The sequence below is a fragment of the Arachis ipaensis genome, chromosome B10 (genome assembly GCF_000816755.2).
Source record: "Arachis ipaensis cultivar K30076 chromosome B10, Araip1.1, whole genome shotgun sequence".
In the NCBI taxonomy this organism is placed as follows: domain Eukaryota; kingdom Viridiplantae; phylum Streptophyta; class Magnoliopsida; order Fabales; family Fabaceae; genus Arachis; species Arachis ipaensis.
Window position 1 is genome coordinate 38,919,261 of NC_029794.2, and position 10,305 is coordinate 38,929,565.

The 10,305-nt window shown below is 35.9% G+C and overlaps 2 pseudogenes; both read left to right on the forward strand.

Moving 5' to 3' along the window:
* LOC107620547 lies at positions 630-2,431 on the forward strand (annotated as a pseudogene).
* LOC107620546 lies at positions 2,096-4,157 on the forward strand (annotated as a pseudogene).

The window sequence follows — 10,305 nt, forward strand, 5'->3', positions numbered from 1 at the left end:
AATTTAATTAATTTTATTTTTTAAATTTTAAATTATAAATAATTTTAAAAAGAAAGCAGAGATAGGAAGACTCAAACCCACAACCTCTAAATGAGTATGAAAAGATTATGTCATTTGAACTATAGCTCATTCGCTTTTTAAATTTTTTTTTTTACCAAAGATAGAGAAACTAGAACCCACGACCTTTTAGATGAGCTTTTTAAATTATTTGGACCATAAAACCTTAAAGTTTGTTATCCAATTCAATACATAAAATACAATTAAAATAAAACTAAACCAAATTAAAAAATAAACCAAACTAACACTTCTTAGTTTTACAATGAAAAATCTGCCATGTGAAGCACTTCCCCCAAAGACATTCAGAAATTTCTTTTAAATGGCGCCCTCTGAAACTATAAATAACCCAATCACTCTCTAATATCTCTGCCTCTCCTTTTCTCACCTACACACTAGCTAATTAACACAAGTTTCATACATCTGTGCTAAGAGGCATTTGAAATGGTAACGACGTTGTCCTCGAACTATGACGAGCTTCGTACGCTGGTGGTGACGACGGCAGCGAGGAAGGTGGAGATGGAGAAGCTCTGCATCGATGAGATGCTCTGGAAGTACTGCGAAGAATTTGAAAAATGACAGTTGAGACACTTCATCTTTACAAGTCTCGCATGGGTACTGGAGGCCTGCCACACCATGGCCATGATCTTTGCAGACCGCGAACTGGAGTGGCGATGCACCGCCGCCGCCTACGGAGCGGTTAGGAGCACCTGCGGGATCCAGCCGGAGGAGCGGGAGTATGTTGGTGGACACGGCAGAGCCACCGTGTCGGAGTAGAAACTTGTTTGTGGCGACAAATTTAAAGTTGGATTCGTCCAGTCCTTATTCTTTGTCAGATATATGGTTGGTTAGTTAGTAATAATAATAATAATGATAATAATAATAATAATAATAATAATAATTCTTTTTTTAATAATAATAATAATAATAATAATAATAATAATAATAATAATAATAATAATAATAATAATAATAATAATAATAATAATAATAACACACACACACACACACACACACACACACACACATATATATATATATATATTTAATTATTATTGTGCAGATCTGCGGATCGGATCGGATCGGATCCGATCAATTTGCGGATCGGAACGTATCCGCAATTTTCTGATCGAATGCGAATATTTACCGTGGATCTGCGGATACGATCCGATCCATGAACACCTCTAGGTGGCATTGGCCTATGTGCATTCGTCCTTGCCACTGATACCATCGGCCCCACAAAACGTGGCATCGCCGGAATGTCCATCTTTTACTTCTTCTCCATCGGCATTGCCATCCTCTCCGCCGTTGCCTATGTCTTCCAAACATGGCACGAGCTTTACATTGCATCCCCCATCCCCTCCTTCTCTTCTTGATTCTCGTTGTCCCTTTCCTCTCAAAGTCTCCTAGATGGTACCTTGTTCGCGGAAGAGTAACCGAAGTCATTAAAATCATGTCCACCATTGCTTCCACCAATGGGAAACACCTCCCTAGTAGTGTTCTTCTTGCACTCGACGAAGAAGTCGAAGTAGAAGCAGAAGAAAAAACAGAAGCACTAACCTTGACTTATAAGAACAAGCCTTTGGAAAATATAGATGCATTTGGGGGTTCTATTGTTGACGTGTTTCAATCCCCAGTCACTAGAATAAGGTTGATTCTAATGGTGTCAATTAACTTCTTTTGCGCTGTTGTGTACTATGGTCTACGCATGAACGTGGTGAATCTTGATACTAACCTCTACATGAACGTAGGGCTGAATGCGGTGGCGGAGATGCCGGCGTATGGGTTAATGGCGGTTTTGTTGGAAAAGCTTAGGAGAAAGCCGTTGGCAATAGGGACAATGTGCTTCAGTGGTTTGTTTTGTTTGTTAGGTTTTTTATTGGGGAATGTTGGAGTGTGGAAGTTAGTTAGAATGGTGTGTGGTTTTTTGGAGATATTTGGGAAGGCGGTAACTTACAACTTATTGTTTATTTATACGGCGGAGTTGTTCCCTACAGTGGTGAGGAACGCCGCGCTAGGGGACGCGATGTAGGTGGGACAAATGGGGGTTGTTCATCGCGGGACACGCCGTCCGGACCGGGAAGACTTTCGATGCTTCACCTTGAATACTACTTAAACCAGACGGATTAACCATTGGCTCTTATACCACTTGTTGGGCCACCGTGGGGAGCTCTTTAACCATTGGAGAGACTTCGGGGAGGAATAAAGTGAGACAACATAAGATGAGAAGACACCACATCCAACTTAAAACCTTAAGGTACTAAGTTATTGGGTCTCTAATCTTATAAACTCCTCACTCTTCGTTGCTTTCTTCAATGTGGGACTAATTTCACTACTCCTAACACTTACAACATTAACAATATTTCCCTCAAGTGTGAGTCTCTACATCAAGCAACAATTCCCCTCTAGCTCCCCCATACATATAAGTATTTGTCCATCACATCGTCGCACCACACCGCAGGACACGCCGCCCGGACCACCATTGCCAGGAAGACTTTCGATGCCTCACATTTAATACTTCTTAAACCAGACTGATTAACCATTGGCTCTGATACCACTTGTTGAGCCACCGTGGGGAGTTCTTAACCACCGGAGAGACTTCGAGGAGGAATCAAGTAAGGTAACATAAGATAAGAAGACACCTACTATACATTTGACATTTAGATTTGTGAACCCTTAAATCTAATTATCCAACTCTATTTCATAGTAAAACATACAAAGTCCTGATAACATTAAAAAATATTATTGTTAGTCCAATTTTAAAATTAAAAAATATAAACTTTTCGTGTTTTCCTTAAAATATTTGCATTACTAGAAAAATAAATATTTTCTATCTTAGACTATATATAATATTTAATAACAAAATATTTTAATAAATGAAAATAGAAAATATTTTGTTTTTAAATTTACATAAAAGATACCATAATATAATTAGATTTTTTTTTGAATAATTCTGAACACTTTCTTAATGTAAAAGTATTTTCATAAACTAAAAACTTAATTCCAAAATATATTCTTCTCCAATATATATACTTGCATATTCAAAATACTCATAAAAAGAACCAAACAAAAAAGAGAAATTATGTAGGTTCAAAATTATGAAAGTAATTTTGATATCAATGTAAAATATGATTTATTACTAATATTATTATTATTGTTGTTGTTTAATCATAGAATTAATTTGTACTTTCAGGTGTCGGGATATTTGGTCACCTGTCAGACATTTTCCTTGGAAGGAAAGGCTCACTAATGGTGGTTTGTGCCTTAAACGCCATCTTTGGCTGCCTCACCGGCTTTAGCACCGGTGGCGTTGGCCTATGTGCATTCATCCTTGCCACCGATACCATCGGCCCCACAAAATGTGGCATCGCCAGAATGTCCACCTTCTACTTCTTCTCCATCGGTATTGCCATCCTCTCCGCTGTTGCCTATGTCTTCCAAACTTGGCGCAAGCTTTACATTGCGTCCCCATCCCCTCCATTCTCTTCTTGATCCTCATTGTCCCTTTCCTCTCAGAGTCTCCTAGATGGTACCTTGTTTGCGGAAGAGTAACCGAAGCCATAAAAATCATGTCCACCATCGCTTCCACCAATCGAAAACACCTCCTTAGTGGTGTTCTTCTTGCACTCGACGAAGAAGTCAAAGTAGAAGTAGAAGCAAAAATAGAAGCACTAACCTGGACTTATAAGAACAAGCCTTTGGAAAACAAAGATGCAGTTGGGGGTTCTATCGTTGACATGCTTCGATCCCCAGTCACTAGAATAAGGTTGATTCTAATGGTGGCAATTAACTTCTTTTGCGCTGTTGTGTACTATGGTCTGAGCATGAACGTGGTGCTGAATGCGGTGGCGGAGATACCGGCGTATCGGTTAACGGCGATTTTGTCAGAAAAGTTTGGGAGAAAGCCATTGGCAATAGGGACAATGTGCTTCAGTGGTTTGTTTTGTTTGTTAGGTAGTTTATTGAGGAATGTTAGAGTGTGGAAGTTAATTAGAATGCTGTATGGTATTTTAGGGATATTTGGGATGGCGGTAACTTATAACTTATTATTTATCTACACGGCGGAGTTGTTCAGTACAATGGTGAGGAATCAAGTGAGATAACATAAGATGAGAAGACATCACATCCAACTCAAAACCTTAAGGAACTAAGTTATTGGATCTCTCATCTTATAAACTCCTCACTCTTTGTTGCTTTCTTCAATGTGGGACTAATTTCACTACTTCTAACACTTGCAACATTAACGATCTTTCCATCAAGTGTGGGTCTCCACATCAAGCAACAACTCTCCTCTAGCTCCTCCATACTTATGAGTATTTGTCCATCACATCGCTGCACCACACCGCAGAACACGCCATTTGGACCATCTTTGCCGGGAAGACTTTCGATGCTTCACATTGAATACTCCTTAAATGAGAACGATTAACCATCGGCTCTGATACCACTTTTTGGGTCACCGTGGGGAGCTTTTAACCAGCGAAGAGACTTCGGAGAGGAATCTAGTGAGATAACATAAGATGAGAAGACACCACTTGATTCCTCTCCAAAGTTTCTCCGGTGGTGAAGAGCTCCGCAAAGCGGCCCAACAAGTGGTATCTGAGCTGATGGTTAATCGGTCTGGTTGAAGGAGTATTCAAGGTGAAGCATTGAATTCCCGGCAAAGGTGGTTCAGGCGGCGTGTCCCGCAGTGTGGTGTGGCGGTGTGATGGACAAATACTCATATGTGTAGAAGTGCTAGAGGGGATTTGTTACTTGATATGGAGACTCACACTTGAGGAGGAGATTGTTAATATTGCAAGTGTGAGGAGTAGTGAAATTAGTCCCACATTGAGAAAGCAAGGAAGAGTGAGGAGTTTATAGGATGAAAGACCCAATAATTTACTACCTTAAGGTTTTGAGTTGGATGTGTTGTCTTCTTATCTTATGTTATCTCACTTTATTCCTCCCTGAAATCTCTTCGGTTGTTAAAGAGTTCCCCACGGTGGCCCAACAAATGGTATCAGAGCCGATGGTTAATCGGTTTGGTTTAAGGAGTATTCAACGTGAAGCATCGAAAGTCTTTCTGACAAAAGTGGTTCGGGCGGTGTCTCCTGCGGTGTGGTGTGGCGGTGTGATAAACAAATACTCATATGTGTGGAGGAGCTAAAGAGGAGTTGTTGCTTGATGTGGAGACTCACACTTGAGGGAGAGATTGTTAATGTTGTAAGTATGAGGAGAAGTGAAATTATTCCCACATTGAAGAAAGCAAGGAAGAGTGAGGAGTTTATAAGATGAAAGACCATTAATTTACTACCTTAAAGTTTTGAGTTGGATGTGGTGCCTTCGCATTTTATATTCTCTTACTTGATTTCACCCCGAAATCTCTCCGGTGGTTAAGAGCTCCCCATGGTGGCCCAACAGTTTGCTATGTGTGGGATTGTAGGTGGCATATTTGCATTTTATTTGCCAAAAACTTTGAATCAACCACTGTATGATACATTCTCTGGGTTGGAAGCTGGGTTTGTTTGATGTTTTTGATATTATTAGTCCACTAAGATTAACTTTTTAACATCATCTTCAAGCCAAACTTTAATCTGATGGTGGTCATGTATATCTTGCAACAAGTGTACTCGAGTTCCAGACTTGGCTAGGCCAAGTAGTAGATAGAATCCTTGAATATTGTGTGTATCAACGAGTGTGGTGTGAATGGATTTGTAATGATTCAAAACTTGCGTGTGTGAAAGTGTGGTGTGAGTGAATTTATAATGGTTGAAAATTTGGCTAAGTCAAGTAGTGGATAAAACTCTTAAGTATTGTGTGTGTGAGTGTGGTGTGAGTAAATTTTTAATGTTTAGGATTGGAGACTATCCAATCCATTTAAAAAAAAAATTATGGTTATCTCTATTGATATTGTTTTTCAGTGATCAAATTTCGGTAGAGTCCAAGGTTATAGAGTAATTCTAAATTTCTAATTTACGCATTTGTAGTTGTAAGAGAGAAAATGATGTGTTTTGACTTTTGACAGAACGTTTATGTGAAATATTTTTTTTTAGTGATACCTAAAAAATTTTAGTATTTTTATTTAAGGTGAAAAACTTGCTTTGACATGTTTCTCTTGTTGGGTTAGGAGATGTGTTTGTCATATTAGAAGTCATAGTTTTTATTTACATATATTGTTATTGATCAATAGCTGGATAACGGTTTTGATTGACTAATTTAAAAATAATATTATAGAAATTTTTGGGAAATACCTGAAAAAGTTTTTAATTTTTTTATTTAAGGTGAAAAAATCTCGTTTGACATGATTTTTTTTGTTGGATTGGGGGATATGTTTGTCATATTATAAGTCACAACTTTTTCTTTACATATATTATTCTTGATCAATAGCCGGATACCGTTAGTGAATGACTAATTTAAAAATGACATTATAGAGCATTTTTTTAAACAAATGATTTAGCCAACTCTTAATTTTAGAAATTACATAATATATTTGAAGTTTCTTTTTTTAATTATACAGACTAGTACAAGAAAAATTATTTTTAGCGACAATTTATTTTACTTTTAGCAGCAATAATAATAGCTGCTAATACATTTACCGGCAATTAGACATTAACCATCTTATGCGTTGTCGCTAAAAGATTTTAGCAGCAATTATAATATTTGCATATAGAAAAGAATATAGTTGCCAGTATTCTTGGAACTCATAAAATCATGGCCATTGATCTCTTTCGGCCAAACTTTTGAAGCGTAGCCAAAAAAAATGTGGTGACATGCCTTTTTTTTTTAGTGTTCATTTAACATTTTTCATCATATACTGCTATTTTTTATATATTTTATGTGAGTATTTTTCTATTTTCAAACACAAAAGCATAGTAACAAATAATAACTATATATATGAAAAAGATTTGGTTTGCGAATATATAATATAGTGCTTTTTATTATTTTTTCCTTGTCCCTTAATAATAGGACAATTTACATAAATAAAACAAGTAGATCTCAAAATTACATAAATACAAAAATGGAGAATTCATTACATGTGTGTGCAATTATATATCTATGTAAACGGCTATATCTCTATTGGAGTTCACTCATTTTCACATAATTCGTCATATCCTGTTACATTTTACGTTCAAACTCTTTCAAAGTATAAACTGCTACCCTTTTATCGCAATTTACACTCAACAAAATTTAGTCTCTTGAATCTATTGCTGGCTACAGCATTTATGAACAAATAGAGCTAATATGTATATCAGTTGAACATTTGAACGTGATTGTAAAATAGAATAACAAATTTACAATATCAAACCAAAAATATTAACAAAATTATTGTCAAATACGTTAAATTGTTTAATTTTTTTAGTATATATATATATGATAAATTCTACTGTATCTTTTCTGAAATGACATGTAAATTACCTTCTGTGATGTGTCACTTTATAATTGGATACTATCTTAACCATAGTTAGATTATTTTATAATTAAAAATTATTTAAAAGAGGTGAATATATAATTTATTAAATTAAAAACTGCTGATTTTTTTAATTTTTTAAATCACATTAACGGTGGCTCTAATCCTAAATTCTTCTTCCTCGTTCTCTCTTAATGTCACTCAGCAACTATTCCTCACTAGTCAGCCTCTCCTAAAGTCTCGAACGGCCGAACTCCAGATTCCATAAGTCACGATCAGCTCTTCTGATTAGTCTTGCCAGCTTCGGTGCGTCTCCAACACTGCGTCACGTCTGTGGCTCCCCTGCTCTGCGTCACCACGTCTCCTTGCTCCAGTGCGTCTCTCGTCGTCACATTTTTGTTCGTCACTGCTGTTACCCTGGCCAGAGTCTGCTTTGCCATGCTTGGACAGGTTGGTTTTCTCTCTTATCTGCGTTCTTGAAATCTCCTATCATTTTTTTAGTTATTCAGTTGGTTTATAATTTGATTACAATCAATGATGCGATGTTGCTTGGGAGGCACGACGCGACGAAGATGAAGGAATGGGGGAAGAGTGAAAGGCCGAAAGCCATTACAGAGGGTTAGAATACATCTTCTAAAAATGATTTGGAAAAAAAATCCTATTTCAATTTTTAATACTTTAAAAAATTGAATAATTATCCATTTTAAAAACTAATTTAATTATAAAATAGTCTAATCAAGATTAACCTAATAACCAATTAAAAAGTGACACATCATACAAAATAAATTATATGTTATTTTATAAAGAGTGTAGTAGAATTCACCGTAAAAAAATGTATTCATAGTAAAATTAGTATAAATTACATAACATTATAGATAAATATTAAAAACTGCACCTCCACATCATAATTATATTTTTCATAGAAGAAGAAACAAGTGTAATTGAGATTAAACGAAACATCATTCTTTCTGCTTCACACAGCCAATAACCATATGTATAGATTGTCCCATTATATGCATAAGAGTCAAGATCAACCTCATATTCTAGAAATGTTTGAACAGATTTAAGTGCCAAATTGTGCCAAAAAAAAAACCAGCAAAAATGTTTGCTAATGCTAATATGGCCACACTGCCACATCCACTGTTAAAGTAATCGGCTAGAAGCTTTTAAAAATGATTTAATTTTCTTCTTCTTCACGGTCAGAGTCTTTCAGAGGAGCCACATGCTTCTGCTTCGCCATGAAAACTCAGAGATTCAGGAGGAAAAATGTGAATCTACTCTCATTAGGTTAAATTAACTCAAGTTAAAAACAATCATCCAATTATAATGTGCCACATCAGAGAGGGTATTTTACATGTTGTTTTAGGGAGAGTTTGGTAGAATTTACCTATATATATACTCTTAGTACTCTTTTGTACGTGGGAAGTCATAACTCACAATTAGGCCGTTCATATATGATGTTGGACTAGTCTAGTTTTATTAAAGATTTTTATTGTTTTAATTTTTTTCTTATTAAAGATAGTATAGTGTATTGATAATAATAAAATTTAAATAATTGATTTAATTTTTTTAAATGCAAATAATATATTTAGAATACTATCTAGTTAACAAGATTCTAAAAATATTTTTATTGACAAATTAATATTATTGAATATAGAAGCATTCATATACTTCGGCTTAACTGGTTAAATTTTTCAATAATTTATAACATACGGGTCTGCTACACATACAAGCAATAAGGCCTTACAAGTGATACAAGCCCCCAGCCCACAAACATTCCACACACGCACTGAATTATATTGAATGGAGCGTAACATTCACGCGCTCCACTCAAACGGTTACGCTTCGCGTAAACCGCCCCTTAATGGCAGACTCTTCCACTTCTTCCACTTCTCAAAGCCATTCAGAGAAAAAGCAAACGTTCCATTTTAGAGCATCATTCGATACTGAAGATATACAACTCGTCGCTAAGATTCGAAAATTCTATCAACACAACATAGAACTCTCGATCAAGAATCTCCAGAGAAAACAAAGCTATAATACTCAAGGTACGTTACATTACCATTCCTGTATATTTTTCACATTTCGAAATTGAAGAACTAGGTTTTACTGTTCTTCTACGTTGTTGTACATTTTACTATTCTTCTTGCTCTACGTCTCATTTTACAGTTTATCATGTTCTACTTGTTCTAGGTTTTAATGTTATTCTTGGTTCTATGTTACACTGTTCTTCTTAGTTCTTCTAGGTGTTACTGTTCTTGTTGTTCTAGTTCTTCTGGTAACTAATTTTTGGGGTATATTCCGTAGTTTGGTGGGTGTATATGAGGTAATTTGTTGGGTGTATATTTCTGAACTGATATACTGTAATAGTCAGCAGTTGCAACTGTTCTTATATTTGCTTGTCCATGGGTGTATATTGCTTGACCTTGTATATTGATGCATGTTTGAGTGATATCTGACTGATATATATGGGTGTATCTGAATCATATCTATGGGTGTATCTTACTGATATCTATGGGTGTATCTGACTCATATCTATGGGTGTATCTTACTGATATCTATGTGTATATTTTTCATTTCAGAAAAAATGGCAGCGAGAAACCAAGCTGGAAAAAATGTAAGAACAAATATATGTCTTAGATGAAATCAGTTTTATATAATAGAAACATATTTGACTATAATTTTATTTTTGTTTACAGCAAACCAAAGACCTTAAGTGTGCAACACATTTGTTAAGTGATAAATTCAGAAACATGAGTGGGGAGAAGAAAACGATTGTGAGGGATTTGGGATTCGGTGGCTTGATGCACATCCCACCACTAAGGGTGCATCACCAAGTGTTAAGGGAGCTGGCTAACAACTTC